Source organism: Schistocerca nitens, chromosome 9, assembly GCF_023898315.1.
Source record: "Schistocerca nitens isolate TAMUIC-IGC-003100 chromosome 9, iqSchNite1.1, whole genome shotgun sequence".
In the NCBI taxonomy this organism is placed as follows: domain Eukaryota; kingdom Metazoa; phylum Arthropoda; class Insecta; order Orthoptera; family Acrididae; genus Schistocerca; species Schistocerca nitens.
The window spans coordinates 10150359-10172510 of NC_064622.1; positions in this window are offsets into that span (position 1 = coordinate 10150359).

The window sequence follows — 22152 nt, forward strand, 5'->3', positions numbered from 1 at the left end:
ATATCTCTAACGTCAATCAGTTGTTGAATTTTGGAACACGTATTATGTTCGAGTATAATGACTTTTCTGGACACTAGAAATCTACTCCGTAGGAATCAGCATGGGTTTAGAAAAAGACGATCATGTGAAACCCAGCTCGCGCTATTTGTCCATGAGACTCAGAGGGCCATAGACACGGGTTCCCAGGTAGATGCCATGTGTCTTGACTTCCGCAAGGTGTTTGATACAGTTCCCCACAGTCATTTAATGAACGAAATAAGAGCATATGGACTATCAGACCAATTGTGTGATTGGATTGAAGAGTTCCTAGATAACAGAATACAGCATGTCATTCTCTATGTAGAGAAGTCTTCCGAAGTAAGAGTGATTTCAGGTGTGCTGCAGGGTAGTGTCGTAGGACCATTGCTATTCACAAAAAGGTACAGCCAAACTTTCAGGAAACATTCCTCACACACAAATAAAGAAAAGATGTTATGCAGACATGTGTCCGGAAACGCTTAATTTCCATGTTAGAGCTCATTTCAGTTTCGTCAGTATGTACTGTAGTTCCTCTATTCACCGCCAGTTGGCCCAATTGAAGGGAGGTAATGTTGACTTCGGTGCTTGTGTTGACATGCGACTCATTGCTCTACAGTACTAGCATCAAGCAAATCGGTACGTAGCATCAACAGGTTAGTGTTCATCACGAACGTGGTTTTGCAGTCAGTGCAATGTTTACAAATGCGGAGTTGGCAGATGCCCATTTGATGTATGGATTAGCACGGGGCAATAGCCGTGGCGCGGTACGTTGGTATCGAGACAGATTTCCAGAACGAAGGTGTCCCGACAGGAAGACGTTCGAAGCAACTGATCGGCGTCTTAGGGAGCACGGAACATTCCAGCCTATGACTCGCAACTGGGGAAGACCTAGAACGACGAGGACACCTGCAATGGACGAGGCAATTCTTCGTGCAGTTGACAATAACCCTAATGTCAGCGTCAGAGAAGTTGCTGCTGTACAAGGTAACGTTGACCACGTCACTGTATGGAGAGTGCTACGGGAGAACCAGTTGTTTCCGTACCATGTACAGCGTGTGCAGGCACTACCAGCAGCTGATTGGCCTCCACGGGTACACTTCTGCGAATGGTTCATCCAACAATGTGTCAATCGTGATTTCAGTGCAAAAGTTCTCTTTACGGATGAGGCTTCATTCCAACGTGATCAAATTGTAAATTTTCAAAATCAACATGTGTGGTCTGACGAGAATCCGCACGCAATTGTGCTATCATGTCATCAACACAGATTTTCTGTGAACGTTTGGGCAGGCATTGTTAGTGATGTCTCGATTGGGCCCAATCTTCTTCCACCTTCGCTCAATGGAGCATGTTATCATGATTTCATATGGGATACTCTACCTGTGCTGCTAGAACATGTGCCTTTACAAGTACGACACAACATGTGGTTCATGCACGATGGAGCTCCTGCACATTTCAGTGGAAGTGTTTGTACGCTTCTCAACAACAGATTCGGTGACTGATGGATTGGTAGAGGTGGACCAATTCCATGGCCTCCACGCTCTCCTGACCTCAACCCTCTTGACCTTCATTTATGGGGGCATTTGAAAGATCTTGTCTACGCAACCCTGGTACCAAATGTAGAGACTCTTTGTGCTCTTATTGTGGACGGCTGTGATACAATATGCCATTCTCCAGGGCTGCATCAGCGCATCAGGGATTCCATGCGATGGAGGGTGGATGCATGTATCCTCGCTAGCGGAGGACATTTTGAACATTTCCTGTAACAAAGTGTTTGAAGTCACGCTGGTATGTTCTGTTGCTGTGTGTTTCCATTCCATGATTAATGTGATTTGAAGAGAAGTAATAAAATGAGCTCTAACATGGAAAGTAAGCATTTCTGGACACATGTCCACATAACATATTTTCTTTCTTTGTGTGTGAGGAAAGTTTCCTGAAAGTTTGGCTGTACCTTTTTGTAACACCCTGTATATATAAATGATCTTGTGGTTAACACTAGAAGTTCACTGAGGTTCTTTGCAGATGATGCTGTAGTATATCGAGAGGTTGTAACAGCTGTATATATCGAGAGGTTGTAACAATGGAAAATTGTACTGAAATGCAGGAGGATCTCCAACGAATTGATGCATGGTGCAGGGAATGGCAATTGAATCTCAATGTAGACAAGTGTAATGTGCTGCGAATACATAGAAAGAAAAATCCTTTATCATTTAGCTACAATATTGCAGGTCAGCAACTGGAAGCAGTTAATCCCATAAATTATCTGGGAGTACGCATTAGGAGTGATTTAAAATGGAATGACAATAAAATGAATCATCCATAAAGCAGATGCCACACCGAGATTCATTGGAAGAATCCTAAGGAAATGCAGTCTGAAAACAAAGGAAGTAGGTTACAGTACACTCGTTCGTCCATGGCTTGAATACTGCTCACTGGTGGGGGATCCGTACCAGATAGGGTTGATAGAAGAGATAGAGAAGATCCAACAGAGAGCAGCGTGCTTCATTACAGGATCATTTAGTAATCCCAAAAGCGTTACAGAGTGATAGATAAACTCCAGTGGAAGTCTCTGCAAGAGAGATGCTCAGTAGCTCAGTACGGGCTTTTGTTGAAGTTTTGAGAACATACCTTCACAAAGGAGTCAAGCAGTATTTTGTTCCCTCCTACGTACATCTCGCGAAGAGACCATGAGGATAAAATCAGAGAGATTAGAGCCCACACAGAGGCATACCGAACATCTTTCTTTCCACGAACAATACGAGATTGGAATAGAAGGGAGAACCGATAGAGGTACTCAAGGTACCCTTCGCCACACACAGTCAGGTGGCTTGCGGAGTATGGATGTAGATGTAGATTAAACAACTTTCTTGGGGCCTCTATACGTAATATGAAATTACTGCCAGAAATTCAAGCCACTGACCCAAAATTTTTAGCATCAACAAACATCTACAGACCACCTTGAGAGATACACTGAAGAGCCAAAGAAACTGGTACACCTGCCTAATATCGTGTAGGTCTCCCGCTAGCACACAATAGTGCCGCAACACGGGGTGTGTGTGGCATGGACTCGACGAATGACTGAAGTAGTGTTGGAGGGAATTGACTCCATGAATCCTGAAGGGCTGTTCATAAATCCGCTAAGAGTACAAAGGGGTGGAGCTCTTCTGAACAGCACATTGCAAGGCATCTCGAATATGCTCAATAATGTTCATATCTGGGGAGTTTGGTGGCCAGTGGAAGTGTTTAAACGCAGAAGAGTGTTCCTGGAGCCACCCTGTAACAATTCTGAATGTGTGGGGTTTCGTATTGTCCTGCTGGAGTTGCCGAAGTGTGTCGGAATGCACAATGGACATGAATGGATGAATGTGATCAAACACGATGCTTATGTACATGTCACCTGTCAGAGTCATCTGTAGATGTATCAGGGGTCCCATATCACTCCTAATGCACAAGCCCTCCCCCCTTCCACCACCACCACCACCACCACCACCACCACCACCATTACATAGCCTCCACCAGCTTGAACAGTCCCCTGCTGACATGCAGGATCCATGGATTCATGAGGTTGTCTCCATACCTGTACATGTCCATCCGCTTGATAAAATTTGAAATGACACACGTCCGACCAGGCAACATCTTTCCAATCATCAACAGTCACCCAGGCGAGGCGTAAAGCTTTGTGCCATGCTGTCAACAAGGGTATGCGAGTGGGCCTTCAGCTCCAAAAATCCATATCGACAATGTTTCGTTGTTGCACTTCTGTCATGTTGAACAATTCTCTTCAGTTGTCATTGGTCCCATTCTTGCAGGATCTTTTTCCGGCCACAGCAGTGTCATAGAATTGATGTTTTACCGAAATCCTGATATTCATGGTACACTTATGAAATGGCCATACGGGAAAATCCCCACTTTATTGCTACCTCGGTGAGGCTGTTTCCCATTGCTCGTGTGCTGACTATAACACCATTTTCAAACTCAAATCTTGATAACCTGCCATTGTACTAGCAGTAATGGATCTATTAACTGTGCCAGACACTTGCTGTCTTATAGAGACATTGCTAACGACAGCACTGTGTTCTGCCTGTTTACATGTCTCTGTATTTGAATACGCGTGCCTATACCAGTTTGTTTGGCATTTCAGTGTATGCAGCTGTCATCTTTTAACTAATACCTAACATTAGAGTTTAGAAAACACATAAATAGCAATCTAAGAATTATATACTGGCATAATAATTGACAAATAGTTCCAATAACATTAAAGAAATACAAAGAAGAAAGGAAAAATCTTTTGAGAAATTTTAACCTAGGGAAATTCGGGTACCAGCATTACAGAACTGCACCATTCTGTCATCTGGACAAGTGTGGTCAAATCCGCCCCAGGCCGCTTGCAATTACAAATAATCCTGTGCAAGTGCAGAAACCAATGCGTAGAGTATAATCAGGCTTCTACAACAAAAAGAGAAGTGAAATTAGTGAACTGAAATGACATACACTTCCATATATGCACTTATTATCAGCAACAGTGTTCCCATTGAACAGTAACACAGGGAATCAGAACAGCGAAACTTGGATAAATTTGTCCATGCTGCCACATCAGCTTCTTTCTGAATTTATAAATTTTGCAAAAAAATGTACCCATGATGACTTGAACCTGCCATAATGTGAAATTAACATTGTCAATTAGATCCTTGGAATTGCAAGAACAACACAAATTCAAAATTCAATGGCAGCAGCAAACGCACTGTGTAACATTCATAGTGAGTTGCAACCCCAGCACAGCCCCCATAGTTTAATGCTCCATCTCATCATATTAACTGTCGTCCAAAGCTGCTATAGAATGCCCCACACCTCACAAGGATGTCTTTACACTCAGGTGTCTCACCTGGCCCACAATGCTTGCTCAGTGGCTGTATGTCGCACTTACTCCGCACTGCTAAAGAGGCACTGCTGGCACCAAAATCTCCCACACCACCTTGTATGTCATTCAGCAACTTCTCCCACTCTCTATGTAGCATTTTGCTCAAGAACAGGTCCATCACGGGGCATGTGTCCACAAGTCACCTACTAGTGATGTTTGGAATTGATTGTGGTCGAGCAAAAGCGATTGGGATGCATTGACCTTCGACCTTCCCCCACCCCGCCCCCCTCCTAAAGTGAAGCCCTCCAGTGGGGTTTACAAACCCAATATCTTTTTGTTACCATCACTTCAACACCTCACCCATCCAGTTTTGAGCTGGCTCAAGTGGAGCCATATTTTCCTTTGTGTTTGCAAGTCTCTAACCAAGAAAGTAACTGGTGCCAGGACTTTAACCACCTCACACAGACCAACATACCTTGGCGAAATTTTACCAGTTAATCCATTTTTTGCCTCCGCTCTGCCCCCACGCATTTTTCACATTGATCCAGTCACCCACCACAATCGACACCACACGCCATCCCTTGCTATAAGCTCAAGCTTCCCATTGGTGTTCCAGAATGGTCTTCTTGGTGGCTTCCCATCTAGCCTGCAAATTTTTGGGATCTACATGCTCTGGTAACACGTCATTAAAAGACCAGAGATTACTTATTGGGGTATTTACTGCATAACCAAACATTAACCTCGCAGGAGGAGTTTTGTGGGTTTCGTGGCAAGCAGTATTGAACACAAGACTTAACCAGTTCAATGAACGGTCCCACTTCCATTGGGAACCTGAGCGAAATTATCGGGGCTGACTTATGATTGCGCATAATCTACTCTGCAAATGAAGGTTGGAGATAATATGGTGTGGTCATAAAGTGCTTTATTCCATGCCAAAAGCAAAACTTGCGGAACTCGTGTGAAGCTAAGCAAACCTGGTAAAAGTGTCTACCATGACAAAGATGAATCAATTTCCATCTTTAGTGTGTGCGAGCGGTCCCCGTAATTCACAAATAGCTTGTCCAAAGGGTGAAACTCCTCAGTGGATTGCAAAGGTTCTTTCCATTACCAGTATTAGGTTTCCTATGTTTACAATCTTGGGAGTTACTGTCACGCCTTTTCAAGTAAAATACTTATTTTTGCCTGCATTTTCTGGGCACCCAAATGACCACTCACACAGAGGCTGATGATAGTACTTAAGAACGACTGGCACTAGACTTCCATGCAGACAAATTGTAGCTTTCTTATCACATCACTCTTAATACCAAAGCACCCCTTTCTCTAATGAGTACCCCTCCAAAGTGTCCCCCTCATTTAATCCCCTGTGAATGCCAAAAAGTTGACAAGCCTTCTCTAGTTCTTCCTTCAGACCACTAAATAAAGCCGGGATAGCCATAAGAATGGCAGGAAGTACTTTGGGTCCAGGTGCCTCCACAATCTCAGCAGATGACAGTGCTTGCGGGTCCTCTCCATCTCTGCCTTCCTCTTCCTGTTCAAATACGTGGCTGAGCACATCAGCAGTCTGAGTTTGTGAACCACATCAAACTGGAATGCCGAGATCCCCATTGGACTAATTCTTCCTGTTTTTCATGGTCAGTTGACACCCAATTTAGCACTTGATTGTCCGTTTCGAGCTGAAACTGCCGATGTACCAGACAAGACTTAAACCCAATGGAAAATAGCACCACTAATGCTTCTAGCTCATAAACAGAATAATGCTGTTCAGGATCTGAGAGTGCCCTCGAAGTGTAATCCAATCGACACCATTCACCTTTTTGCTCTTGCAGCAGGACCGCCATGATGATGCCCACATGTGAAGCATCGGTTTGCACAAAAAGGGCAGGTTAAAATCTGGAAATCCCAGTACCAGAGCATTACTGCCCCCTTCAATGTCTCAAATGTGGCCTGTAACCATCACACCAGTTAAATTTTTCATACTTCTGCCTCAGCTGGTTGAGAGGAGCTGCAATCCTGGCAAAGTTACACACAAATTTGTGAAAAACTGCACCATCTGATGAACTGGGGAACCTCTTTCTTATAACAAGTCACCGACAATTTATGGTGTGCACTGGTCCATGACTGATAGATTCTTACCCTTTTCTCTGACACAATGTGCCCTAAAAATGAAATTTCATTCTTGGTCAGAGTTACCTTGCCTTGCCTGGCCTGGTTTGATCAAATTCCTAATATATTCAACATGTTCTTCAAAGGTAATTATATGCGAATTTGAATTCTCCCAAAACGCAATCTAACAGACAGAACAACACCGTGTTCCGGTTGAAAATCTGAAGGGCACATGATTAAATTCACATAAGTTATAGTCCGTACAGAAAGCTGTCAATGGTTTAGAATAACCAGCACTGTTTGGTTTTGGTACCAGAAAAATCAGAGCCTAGGGAGAGACCAACAGTCTAATAACACCATCTTCCAAAACCTGCCTTAGATTTTACGCAATTCTTTCATTTTTGGAGGGGAAAGCCAATAAGGCAATTGACTGACCAGCGTATGATCAGTCAGCCTGATTTTCTTGGGTGTTGCTCGAAATTTCTCTGAAAAAAGTCCGGGAACTAATAAAGGGCTTCCAATAATTGTTTAGACTTTGTGACGGTCTTGGCTGCAGATTTCTAGACTTGCGCTATAGGGTGGGGAATTGTAGGACGCCCCTAGATAGGTCAGGGGTGCACTACACAAAGGAAGCGGCTACTTGGGTAGCAGAGTACTTGTGGTGTGCACATGGGGTTTTTTTTAGGCTAGGCAGTAGTGCGAGGTGTCCTGATGAACACTCACCAGTCGACGTGCAGGCAGGGAAATCAGGACGCGCTCAGTGTAAAGACACTTCAGCTATCAAGATATTAGCAGTAAATATTCAGAGTGTTTGGAATAAAGTTCCTGAATTTACTGCCCTCCAGGAAGCGTGTGGCGCGCAAATTATTCTCGGGACTGAGATCTGGCTGAACCCTGATATAGAAAGTTCAGAAATATTTAGTGAGGTTTGGAACGTGTATCGGAAAGACAGATTAGACACCGTAGGAGGTGGTGTCTTCATTGCAGTTGACAAAACTATTGTGTCTACTGAGGTCGAAATAGAGTGTGATTGTGAAGTTATCTGGACATGTTTAACAGGGCTAGGGGAAATAAAGTTAATTGTGGGGTGTTATTACCGGCCACCAGATTCCACTGTGACAGTTCTAGAATCATTCAGAGGGAGTCTACATTCCGTATCACAGAAGTACCTGGATCATGCTATATTAGTCGGAGGCGACTTCAACCTACCTAGTATAGACTTGGAAGTCTATGGATTCATTACAGGTGGTACAGACAAGCCGTCGTGTGAATTTCTTTTGAACACATTATCCGAAAACTGTCTTGAGCAGCTAAATCAACAGCCTACGCGTAATGGAAATATTTTAGATCTGGTAGCCACGAACAGACCAGACCTCATCGACGGTGTCAGTGTTGAGACAGGGATTAGTGATCATGATGATGTCATTACGACTATGGTTACGAAAGTTAAAAAGTCGGTCAAGACGGCTAGGAGAATATTCTTACTAGAAAGAGCAGATAAGCAGTTGTTAGCATCCCACTTAGTAAATGAATCGACTTCATTTACTTTCGGTATGATGGACATGGAAGAATTATGGGCAAATTTTAAACACATTATAAATCACGCATTGGAAAAGTATGTGCCGAAAAAGTGGGTTATGGACGGAAAAGACCCACCGTGGTTTAACAGCGCAATTCGGAGAATGCTCAGGAAGCAAAGGCAGTTGCACTCGTGGTACAAGAAAGATCAGGAGAATGAGGACAGGCAAAAGTTAGTAGAGATTCGTGCTGCTGTAAAAAGAGCAATGCACGAAGCATTCAACCACTACCACCAGCATGCCTTAGCAAAAGATCTTGCTGAAAACCCAAGGAAATTCTGGTCTTACATAGAATCGGTAAGCGGGTCAAAGGCTTCCATCCAGTCACTCAGTGAGCAGTCTGGCCTGCAACGAAAGACAGCAAAATGAAAACTGAAATTTTAAATTTAGCATTTGAGAAATCTTTCACGCAGGAGGATCGTACAAACATACCGCCGTTTGAGTCTCGTACAGATTCCCGTATGGAGGGCATAGTGATAGACATCCCTGGGGTAGTGAAGCAGCTGAATGGATTGAAAATAAATAAATCGCCAGGTCCTGACAGGATTCCAATTCGGTTTTACAGAGGGTACTCTACTGCATTGGCTCTTTACTTAGCTTGCTTTTATCGCGAATCTCTTGCTCAACGTAAAGTCTCGAGTGACTGGAAAAAAGCGCAGTGACGCCTGTATATAAGAAGGGTAGAAGGGCGGATCCTCAAAATTACAGACCAATATCCTTAACATTGGTTTGTTGCAGGACTCTTGAACATATTCTCAGTTCGAATATAATGAATTTCCTTGAGACAAAGAAGTTGCTGTCCATGCATCAGCATGGCTTTAGAAAGCATCGCTCCTGCGAAACGCAACTCGCCCTTTTTTCACGATATCTTGTGAACCATGGATGAAGGGTATCAGATAGATGCCATATTCCTTGACTTCCGGAAAGCATTTGACTTGCTGCCCCATTGCAGACTCCTAACTAAGGTATGAGCATATGGGATTGGTTCCCAAGTATGTGAGTGGCTCGAAGACTTCTTGAGTAATAGAACCCAGAATGTTGTCCTCGATGGTGAGTGTTCATTGGAGGTGAGGGTATCATCTGGAGTGCCCCAGGGAAGTGTGTTAGGTCCGCTGTTGTTTTCTATCTACATAAATGATCTTTTGGATAGGGTGGATAGGAATGTGCAGCTGTTTGCTGATGGTGCTGTGGTGTATGGGAAGGTGTCATCGTTGAGTGACTGTAGGAGGATACAAGATGACTTGGACAGGATTTGTGATTGGTGTAAAGAATGGCAGCTAACTCTAAATATAGATAAATGTAAATTAATGCAGATGAATAGGAAAAAGATTCCTGTAATGTTTGAATACTCCATTAGTAGTGTAGCGCTTGACACAGTCACGTCGATTAAATATTTGGGCGTAACATTGCATAGCGATATGAAGTGGGGCAAGCATATAATGGCAGTTGTGGGGAAGGCAGATAGTCATCTTCGGTTCATTGGTAGAATTTTGGGAAGATGTGGCTCATCTGTAAAGGAGACCACTTATAAAACACTAATACGACCTATTCTTGAGTACTGCTCAAGCGTTTGGGATCCCTATCAGGTCGTATTGAGGGAGGACATAGAAGCAATTCAGAGGCAGGCTGTTAGATTTGTTACTGGTAGGTTTGACCATCACGCGAGTGTTACGGAAATGCTTCAGGAACTCGGGTGGGAGTCTCTAGAGGAAAGGAGGCGTTCTTTTCGTGAATCGCTACTGAGGAAATTTAGAGAACCAGCATTTGAGGCAGACTGCAGCACAATTTTACTGCCGCCAACTTACACTTTTCGGAAATACCACAAAGATAAGATAAGAGAGATTAGGGCTCGTACAAAGGCATATAGGCAGTCATTTTACTCTCGTTCTGTTTGGGAGTGGAACAGGGAGAGAAGATGCTAGTTGTGGTATGAGGTAACCTCCGCCACGCGCCTTATGGTGGGTTGTGGAGTATGTCTGTAGATGTAGATGTAGATTGAGGGTCTGGTAGATGTCTAACATCAAACCCGGAGCCGCCTCCCTGGACTTGGCACACTGTCTAAGTGAGATGCTAACAACTGAATATGTGCTCTTTCTAGCAAAAACACTCCCCTATCCTTCTTAACTTATTTATTAGCTTTATTAACCATAGTTGCTATAACAACATCATGATTGCTAATCCCCATTTACATATTGATGTTGTCAATAAGGTCCAGCCAGTTTGTAGCTATAAGATCTAAGATATTTCCATTGCATGTGGAAATATCTTACACCTCACAGCTACAATAGGGTGAACCTTATCAACAACATCAGTATAGAAACGGGGATTAGCAATCAAGATGTCATTATAGCAACTAGGGTTAATAAAGTTAATAAATAAGTTAAGAAGGATAGGAGTGTGTTTTTGCTGGAAAGAGCAGCAGTTTTTAGTATCTCATTAAGACAGTGAATTGACATTCTTAGTTCCATTGAGATGAACATAGAGGAATTATGGGCAAAGTTTAAGCAGATTGTAAATTATGGTGTGGAGAATTATGTACCTAATAAATCGATTAAGGACAGATAATAACCACCATGGTTTAACATTGATATTCAGAAAGTGCTAAGGAAACAGAAGCTGTTGCGCTCTTGGTTGAAAAGAAAATGAGCAAACAACAAGAAGCAAAGTTTGGTAGAGATTTGTGTGTCTGTGAAAAGATCTATGTGTGAAGCTTACAACTACTACCACTCTCATGCCTTAGCAAAAGATCTGGTACAGAAACGAGAACATTCTGGTCCTATATAAAATTGCTATGTGGGTCTAAGTCTTCCATCCAGTCACTTGTTGACCAGTCTGGTGTGGCAGTTGAAGACAGCAAAACAAAAGCCAAAGTTTTAAATTTTACAGTCAAGGAATTATTCAACAGGAGAATCATTCAAACATACCATTGTTTGACCATCACACAGACATAGTAATAATCATTCCCGGTATAGAGAAACACCTGAAAGAGTTGGAAACAAACAAGTCACCAAGTCCGGATGGAATCCCAATTTGGTTTTTCAAAGAGTACTCTATGGCACTGGGCCCTTACTTAGCTTGCATTTAACATGAATCTCTGACCAGTGAAACGTACCAAGCAACACAAAAAAGCACAGGTGACTCCTGTGTATAAAAAGGACAAAATAACGTACCTGAAAAATTATAGACAAATATCCTTAACATCGATTTGCTGCAGAATTCTTGAACAAATTCTCAGTTCAAATCTCATAAATTTTCTCGAGACCAAGAAGCTTGTGTCCACGAATCAGCACGATTTTAGAAAGCATCGCTTGTACAAAACTCAGCTTCCCCTTTTCTCACATGATATACTGCAAACTACGGATGAAGGGCAACAGGCACATTCCACGTTTCTAGATTTACAGAAAGTGTTTGACACAGTGCCCCTCTGCAGGCTAATAAAGAAGATATGAGCGTATGGGATAGGTTCACAGACATGTGAATGGCCTGATGACTTCTTAAGTTATAGAACCCAATATGTTGTCCTCGATGGCAAGTATTCATCAGGGACAAGGGTGTTGCCAGTAGTGTCCCATGGAAGCGTGACAGGACTGCTATTATTCTCTCTGTATATAAATGATTTCGTGAACGGGATGGGCAACAATCTCTGTTTGTTTGCTGTTGATAGTGTGGTGTACAGTAAGGTGTCAAAACTGATTACTGTGGGAGGATGACTTAGACAAAATTTCTAGTTGGTGTGATGAATGGCAGGTAGCTCTAAATGTAGAAAAGTGTAAGTTACTGTGAATGAGAATGAAAAACATGCCTGTACTGTTCTGATACAGCATTAGTAGTATGCTGCTTGACCAATCACATTGTTTAACCATCTTGGCATGACACTGCAAAGCAATATGAAATGGAAAGAGCATGTGAGGATTGTGGCAGGAAAGGCAAATGGTCGACTTCAGTTTATTAGTAGAATTCTAGGGAAGTGTAAAGGAGACTGCAACCTATTCTTGAGTATTGCTCGAGTGTTTGGGACCTGTACAAGGTCGGATTAAAAGAACACATTGAAGCAGTTCAGAGGCAGGTTGGTAGATTTGTTACTGTTAGGTTCAAACAACATACGAGTGTTACAGAGATGCTTCAGGAACTAAGATGGGAATCCCTGGAGGGAATGTGACATTCTTTTCAAGGAACACTATTAAGAAAATTTAGAGAACTGGCACTTGAAGCCGATTGCAGAATGATGCTGTTGTCTCCAAGATACATTGTGCGTAAGGACCATGAAGATAAGATATGAGAAATTAGGGCTCATACAAAGGCATATAGACAGTTGTTTTTCCCCCTTATTCTGTTTGCAGGTGGAACAGGAAAGAAAATGATTAGTAGTGGAACAGGGTACCCTCTGCCACATGCTATAAGGTGGATTGCGGATTACTAATGTAGTTGTCATTAATCTTTACCCAACAATTACAAAATTTAAATTTTTCCTCAGGTCAAAACTTAAAATAAAATTCTCTCTGATCATAGTCCAAGATGCAACAGGTGCACACAAGAAAGTTGTACACCAGCAGCATAGGTACCGTTAGATCCCTAATAACTGAAAACCATCACAGCCAAGTTAATGTGCCTATCTCATGTTTACAGCAGACCAAACCAACAACATCTAAACTTTCATCAGCAACAGACTGACAATCCTTGTTAGCTGACTGTAATCATGATAAACCTTTATTATTAACATACCAATCATAATCCAATAACTCACTACTTCCAGAATCAAGCAGACCGCACACAGGTTCATTGCCTACAGAAGTGCACATGAATGCAACCAAGTTGTCAATTGCACACACCTTGTGACAACCTTGTGGTGGTACATCAGCACCCCTCCCCTGAATTTTCTTATCGCATCAGCCGTCTGTAGAGCGTCCCCGTGGTTCAGTGGAGTCGTGTGCAAAATGGAATTTGCTGCCACATCTGAAACACCCCAGACTCCCACTTTAATGCTGTTTAGAGTTATCATTCAATGTAGCATCTTTGTAGCTCTCCTTAGACAGCCCTTCCTCTTTCTATTTCTCATCACAATACTGCACATATTCTACACTCACAGCCAAATGTTCCAACATGGAAAACAAACAAGGTCTGGCAAGAAACATCATCCATGATCGATCCTGTGTGTGCACACCTTTCATTATGCTAACCCCAGCTTCTCTTTCAGGTATATTAACACATAAGACATTTGTAGTCATCTTTACCTTATCTACATATTCCAACAACATCTCATTACCAGTCTGAACTTGATAAAAGTAAGCATCATTAAGATCTTTGTGCCTGCACACACCCATACATTCCCTTAAAAATTTCTTTTGGAGAATGGTTGAAGAACCACTCCCGCTCAACAAGTCAGTTATCATCCCCCTCAGCTGTCTCTCTGACAAAGGGAAGAGAATTTGACATATGATTGGGAATTTTCATAACTCATGTCTAATTAACCACAAAACTTCTTTAATGTGATAAACATCTTTAAAAGATAAAATGTGCACTTTCTGAAGTATTGGAAGCTGTAGGTTCAGAAGCTTACTAAATTGCCACCACAGACATGCTGCCCTATTTGCGCCTACATCTCGTGCAACATCTAAGCTGTCCTTCTCTTCACCTTCCTATCATTTGAGAAGAGAAAGAAGCCTTCGTATGAAAATAATTGCCTGCTCTAGTGCTTGAATATCCAGCAAATATTTAGTTTCTGTATAAACAACCTGAATATCATTTACACGATTGACAACATGATCTACCAGAGCATGTAGACACAGCAACTGTGCTTGGGAAGAAGAGGAACCTTCTAAAAGCTCAACACCCTCTTTAACAACACTGAGTAAGGAAAGACGTGACACATGTGGTACTCACCTCCTCAACCACATTCACTGTGATGTGAACTGGCTTGTCTAACACGTCCTGCAAATGCTGGCCTTGGTCCATATCATCTCTGATGCATAACACATGCTGTAATAGATTCTTCCTTAAATATTTCATCTCCAATATTGTTCTAGATACCATGGCAAGGTAGCTGCAGACACAAAGAGTAATTAGACAATGACCAAAAAATTTTACCTTTAATAACTAAATCACCTTAACTAATCAGTTCCAAGGAATGCAGTGTTGCCAAAGAAACCACACTCTGTGCTACCATTATGAAGCAGGCACTCTGTTAAAACCTTGAGGCCACTTGAGCAGATTAGTCAGAAATTCAAGCCATTAACCCAAAAGTTTTATTGTCAACAAACATCCACAGACCATCTTGAAAGCATCTATCATCTTTTAAGTAATACCTTACATTAGAGTTTAGAAAATACATAAATAGCAGTCTAAGAATTACATACTGGCATAATCATTGACAAGTAGTTCCAATAAGATTAAAGAAATACAAAACAGAAAAGAATAATCTTTCTAGAAATTTTAACCCCGAGAAATTCGGGTACCACCATTACAGAACTGCAGCCAGGATATGCAACATTCCGTCACCTGGACAGGAGTGGTCAGTTCCACCCCAGGCTGCTTGCAACTACAAACAATCCTGTGCTAACATGCACAGAGTATAAGCAGCCTTCTACAACAAACAGAGAAGTGAAATTAGTTAACTGAAATGACATACACTTCCATATGTACACTTATTATTGGCTGCTATGTGACCAATGGACAATAATACAGGGAACCAGAGCAGTCTTATAATTATTTTTACAAATTTAAATTTGGCAGCTAAACATGTCCATGCTGCCAAAACAGCTTCTTTCCAAATTCCAAAACTTAGCAAAGAAATGTACCCATGACCACTTAAACAAGCCATAAGGTGAGATAAATACTGTTAACTAGAACCTTGGAATTTCCAGGACACAAATTCAAAATTCAATGGCTGCAGTGAAGGCACTGTACAACATTCATAATGAGCTGCAACCCTGGCACAGTTCCTCAAAGTTCAGTACTCCAGCTCACCATATTAACTGTGAAGCAAAGGTTCTACAGAATGCCTGCACCTCACAAGGACATCCCCACCCTCCATCTCACCAAAACAAGACATCTCATCTGGCGCACAAAGCACGCTTAGTGGCCCTATGTCGTGCATACTCTGCACTGCCACAGAGCCACTGCCGGTACCACAGTCTCCCTGGCCACCTCGTGCCTCATTTGGCAACTTCTCCTGCTCTCTCTGTAGTGCACTGCTTAAGAAAAAGCCTAAAAGTCACCTACCAGCAATGTTGTTAGAATGGATTGTGGTCAAGCAAAATTGATTGGGACACATCAAGGGTCTGAGAAGTACTCTTAAGTCATATTTACAGCATCACTGCTTTTACTCCATTGAACAATATTTAAATTTATGAAATGTGTTATATAAATACTTACGTGTAAAGTGTATTATTGTAACCTTAAATATGTATGCCTTTTAATGACTTTCAGCCTGTATATTTATAACTTGACTTGTCCAATGTCTTATGCATAAGCTGCTATGTAGACAACAGGACCAATAAAAAATACAATACAATACAATACTGACGAACTAACTCAACCACACTAATGAAAACCTTTTCAGGGATGAAACACTGAAAGCTGGAGAAGAACTTCTAACAGGAAGATGCTTGGATAATGTTAATGGAGGAAATGGATCTGAGCAAGAAAAGCCAGAAAACCTGGTGACATCTTAAGAGAGTCAGTAGCAGTTCAACAACTATTATAGGGCATATTACTGTCAACCAGTTGGTCCATCAGATTCCCACGAGTGGAAAACCTGGAAATAATGTAATAGTTTCATGCTGTAAAATAAATCAGACTTCAGGACATGAAACTAATGCATTCATTTAGCATAACTGAGCTGAACATTACCACTGACAGTCTCAAGAATGGTTATGAAGCAGGTATAGATGACATGAAAACTGAACAGATAAAACATTTTGGGAAGAAAGTGAGAATGACTGCTTTAACTCTAGAACAACTGTCTCAAAGCATGTGATATCCTTAAATCTGGAGGAAGTCATGTGTAATGTCCATTCTAAAGCCAAGTAAACTATCAACATGTGCTAAAAACTGTAGACCAATATCACTATTGTGTAACCTCTATAAAATTTTGAAATAATGTTTTTGAATCACTTACAGCAAATGATGGAGCCAGCATTAATTCTTCAACAAGCTGATTTCAGACCGGGAAAGAATTGTATACCTCAAATTCTTAATCTAACCTAATACACACAGGATGGATTCGAAATACATAACATTACAGGTGTAGCTTTCATCTATCTGTCAGCTGTTTATGATAGTTGTCTGAAAGATGGGTTACCACAAGGATGTGTGTTGGCCCCCACTCTTTCTAACACCTACTTCAAGAGCATATGACCTGGCTTTGGAAACTCAGGCTAAGTCCTTTGTAGAAATGGACGTTCACCTGACAAATGCTTTGAAAATGATATGATCTTTAGTACAAAAACAGTCAACTTCCCCCAAATCCAGTTAATACGAGGGTTGGAGCTTAAATAGTGGCAACTATTTATTCACAACCGATACAGATGAGTTACATGTTTGCACCTGTTACTGTCCTTCAGAGTAGACACCAGCGTTGTATAGAACCCGTTGCCAGTGATGTGGAAGGCGTAGTATACTGTTATCGGAACCTGTTCTGTTGATGGTGCGGATGGAGCGGTCTAAAGTTATGGTAATCCTCATGTACGACTGTGATGGTGTTATCCTAACGCATTACATTCCTCCACAGCACACCGTCAATGCACAGTATTACTGTTCGTTTTTGGAGCATCACCTGTGACCAGCTTTGCGAAAGAAGTGGTGACACTTTCTGCGCAACCCACCCATCATTTTGCACGACAATGCACGAATGCATACAGTGCAAGCTGTGGCTGCTCTGTTTGGTCGATGGGACTGAGAAGTACTTTACCATCCACCATATTCCCCGGACTTAACATAGACAAATGTAATGTATTGCGAATACATAGAAAGAAGGATCCTTTATTGTATGATTATATGATAGCGGAACAAACACTGGTAGCAGTTACTTCTGTAAAATATCTGGGAGTATGCGTGCGGAACGATTTGAAGTGGAATGATCATATAAAATTAATTGTTGGTAAGGCGGGTACCAGGTTGAGATTCATTGGGAGAGTGCTTAGAAAATGTAGTCCAGCAACAAAGGAGGTGGCTTACAAAACACTCGTTCGACCTATACTTGAGTATTGCTCATCAGTGTGGGATCCGTACCAGATCGGGTTGACGGAGGAGATAGAGAAGATCCAAAGAAGAGCGGCGCGTTTCGTCACAGGGTTATTTGGTAACCGTGATAGCGTTACGGAGATGTTTAATAAACTCAAGTGGCAGACTCTGCAAGAGAGGCGCTCTGCATCGCGGTGTAGCTTGCTCGCCAGGTTTCGAGAGGGTGCGTTTCTGGATGAGGTATCGAGTATATTGCTTCCCCCTACTTATACCTCCCGAGGAGATCACGAATGTAAAATTAGAGAGATTAGAGCGCGCACGGAGGCTTTCAGACAGTCGTTCTTCCCCACGAACCATACGCGACTGGAACAGGAAAGGGAGGTAATGACAGTGGCACGTAAAGTGCCCTCCGCCACACACCGTTGGGTGGCTTGCGGAGTATGAATGTAGATGTAGATGTAGATGTAGACTTAAGCCCTTGTGACTTTGATTTGATTCCGAAGATGAAGGAACTGGCATTCGCTTCAGAACTGTTCCAGAGATTTGACAGGCAGTAGATTGCTCCATTCACACCATCAACAGAACATTCTCTGCTAATGGCATACTACGCCTTCCACATCGCTGGCAACAGGTTCTACACAATGCTGGTGACTACTTTGAAGGACAGCAACAGGTGCAAACATGTAACTCTTTTTTATCAGCTGTGAATAAATAGTCATCACTATTTAAGTTCCAACCCTCGTACTTAGATGCACGTTTTCCATCTTAAACACAGTCAGTCATGCTGGTAACTCAATGTATCATGGTACAGAATACAGTTGAATATTATGCCATATTCAAAATACTTATGTGCCACTCTTGATTGCACCTTGACTTTACAAGAAGCACTGCCATAACTTGAGGCTAAAATGGAAGCCAGAAAAAACAATATCCCAGGAATAGAACTGAAAGTACATGGGGCACTCAGGCAGAAACATTAAGAACAACAGTATTACCAGTCTACTTTTCTGTGACAGACCATGCATGTCCTCACAGGTGCAGATACACCCATGCCAAAGAGGTCAATAAGGCACTAAATCTGTATCTACAGTTGACTGTAGATACAGATTATCAAAGCATTTGTCAGGTGAACGTCCATTTCTACAAAGGACTTAGCCTGAGTTTCCAAAGCCAGGTCATATGCTCTTGAAGTAGATACAGATCTGTAGATACAGATACACTGCACAGACTACTGTGCAGTGTATAACAGAGGGTACTTCCCATTGTACCAGTTATGAAGGCTTTTTCCCATTCCATTCATGTACTGTGTGGGAAAAATGATTGCTTGAATGCCTGCATGTGTGCTGTAATGTAACTGGTTTAATTTTGTCTTTGTGATACCTATGAGAGTGATATGAAGGGGGCTGTAGTATATTCCTAGATTCATCACTAATAGTTGGTTCTAAAAACTATCAAAGTCGACTTTCAAGAGATGGTTTACATCTGTCTTCAGTCATCTGCATGTTCAGTATCTTCAGCATCTCTGTGCCGCTCTCTCATAGGTCACATTAACCTTTGGCCGTCCATGCTGCTCTTCTTTACAGTATCCCTTGTTAGTCCCACACACTTGACAAATGTTCTAGGATGGATCACAAAGTGTTACATATGCAATCTGCTTTGTAGACTGAGTGCATTTTCCTAGTATTCCACCACAGTCTGCCATCTGGTTTATCTACAACTGAGCCTATGTGATCTCCACAAATTGTTACATCCAGGTAGTTGTGTGAGATGAATAATTCCAGCAGTGACTCACTGATATTGTAGCCAAAGAATACTAGTTTTTTTTTTTTTTTTTTTTTTTTGTGCATTTCATTTCTCTACAGATTTTTACATTGTTACATCTACATGCCTGTCCTGTATGAATGGACCAACTCCAGCTGATATGGTAGTAGTAGGATACTGATATAGTACTTTTAGGTTACTACCTCCTCCTTCTCCTCCTCCTCTCTCTCTCTCTCTCTCTCTCTCTCTCTCTTTCTCTCTTACATTTCTGAAAATTTAAAGCACATTGCTAATATTTGCCACACATTGAAATCTTTTAAGATCTCAATGAATATTTGTGCAGCTTCTTTCAGGCAGAATTTCATTATAAATAAATGCGTCATCTGTGAAAAGCCTGAGGTTACTATTAATATTGTACATAAGGTCATTAAATACAATATGAACAGCAAGGGTCATAACACACTTCTCTGGGGAGCACCTGAAGTTGCTTCGACATCTGTGATTGACTCTCCAATCAAGATCTCATGCCGTGTCTTCCCCTTCATGAAATCCTCAGTCCAATTGGAAATCTTGCATGATACCACATAAAATTGTACTTTTGATAATAAGCATATGTGTGCTACTGAATCAAATGCCATCAGAAGTCAAGAAACACTGCATATACATGACTGCCTTGATCCATGGCTTTTGGCGTCTCATGTGAGGAAAGCACAAATTGGGTTTCACATGATCAATGTTTTCAGAATCTTTGTTTGTCAGCATGGAGGAGGTCATCCTGTTTAAGATACCTAATTATGTTTGAGCTCAGAATTTGTTCAATATTCTATGACAATTGGATGTCAAGGATATGGATATTAGTTCTGTGGATCACTTCCACTGACCTTCTTGTAGACGGGTGTGGCCTCTGCTTTCTGCCAAGAATGGGACCCAGTGTTTTCTTCAAGAGATATGTGTAATAGATCACTAACTCAGTCATGAATTCCACACGGAATCTGATAGAGATTCCTTTGGGCCCTAGAGTTTTAACAATTTCAGCTGCTTCTCAATGTCATCGATACTACTATCTATTTCACTTACATTTGCAGTGGTATGAGAATTAAATTGAGGCACTACTGCTGGTTTTCCTCTGTAAAATAACATTTCAAAACAGAGTTAAGCATTTCTATTTTTGTTTTGCTGTCTACAATCTCAGTTCCTGTCTGATCCATGAATGTCTGGACTCTAACTTTGATGCCATAACAGCCCTTACATGTGACAAGAATTTCTTCAGATTTAGTGCGAGATCTTTCAATCATATTCTGCTATAGTGGCCATGGAAGGCTCCATATACTGCACTTTTGCCAGCCAAATGTGTTTCATTCAACATCTCTCTATCTATAGCCCGATCTTTTATTGTACAGCTATTATGCAGTACTCTCTTTTTTCAGAAGTTTCTTTATAGTGAGCGTATACCATGGAGCGCCCCCCCCCCCCCCCATCATGAAATATTCTTCTAGGAACATATATATCCGGAGCATGGTCAACTATTCTATTAAACTTGAGCCATAGTTCCTCTACACACTCTGTCCAGAGCTAAAAATTAAACATGCAGCTTTATTGCTAGATATGTGAGGTCTACACCACTTGTTACTGATCCCCCAGCTTAACTGTCCATTGTATGGTTATGTGCTAATCATCCAGTGACTGAGATCCGAGAAAAGCTTCATGAAAACCAGCATCCAAAGCAAGAATAGAAATATGGAAAGCCAAGTTGTAAATGATCCACAGTGGCCTCAGCAATTTGAAAAGCTTCCTCCTGGCCATCAAGATTAGTGAACTACATAAGTGTGCTCTCAATCACCTATGTTCTGTAGACAGAAGATCAAGACATAATCTCCAAACAAGGGGATTTGCAGTCACCAGTACCATCTGTGACTGCGGAAAAGTGCAAACCAGCTCTCTTCCACATCCCACACCTAGGATGGTCTAGTTCACACAGCTTCATTCAACTGGTCTTGTGGTTGCCCACTTTTGGTCACCCATAGTGTAATTTTTCATGCACTTGCATCCAGACATGTTTCCCTTAATTCACTTTTTTACATAATCTATAATTTATTTTCAAACATGGGATAAATGTAGTAGTTCTTTGGAAATATTTATCTTCTCTGCATCAGTAATGTGAAATTCAACTTGAACTTTTCTCACATGACAACCTGCAAGGCCATGGATCAAGGTGATCTGGTATATGCAGTTTTGCTTGCATTCAGAAACGCCCTTTGATTCAGTACTTGTGCAGGTATTCATTCAGTTATCATGTTATGTAGTGTGAACCTTCAGGGATGTGAAATGAGTCAAGATACACATTAACAAAAGACAAGAAAATCATAGAACTTTACTCTGTACAATGTACGAGTATTAACAATGAATTATCACACTACCTCTTAATACTGTACACACTTATACCATCTAAATTTAATCGAGTGAAAAAAACAGATACTTTGGAAAAAGCTGCTGCTGTATCAATTGCAGCATAGAGCTGCTGTTTATTTGCTTAGCAGCTATTTACTTTGCTAAAATGATATTTTTCAAAGAAAAAATGAACTTGCAACTGTTAATACTGACTCATCATCCAGGTTTGCAATGAACACTGCTATTTGCCATGTGGCTAACAGAACTTTT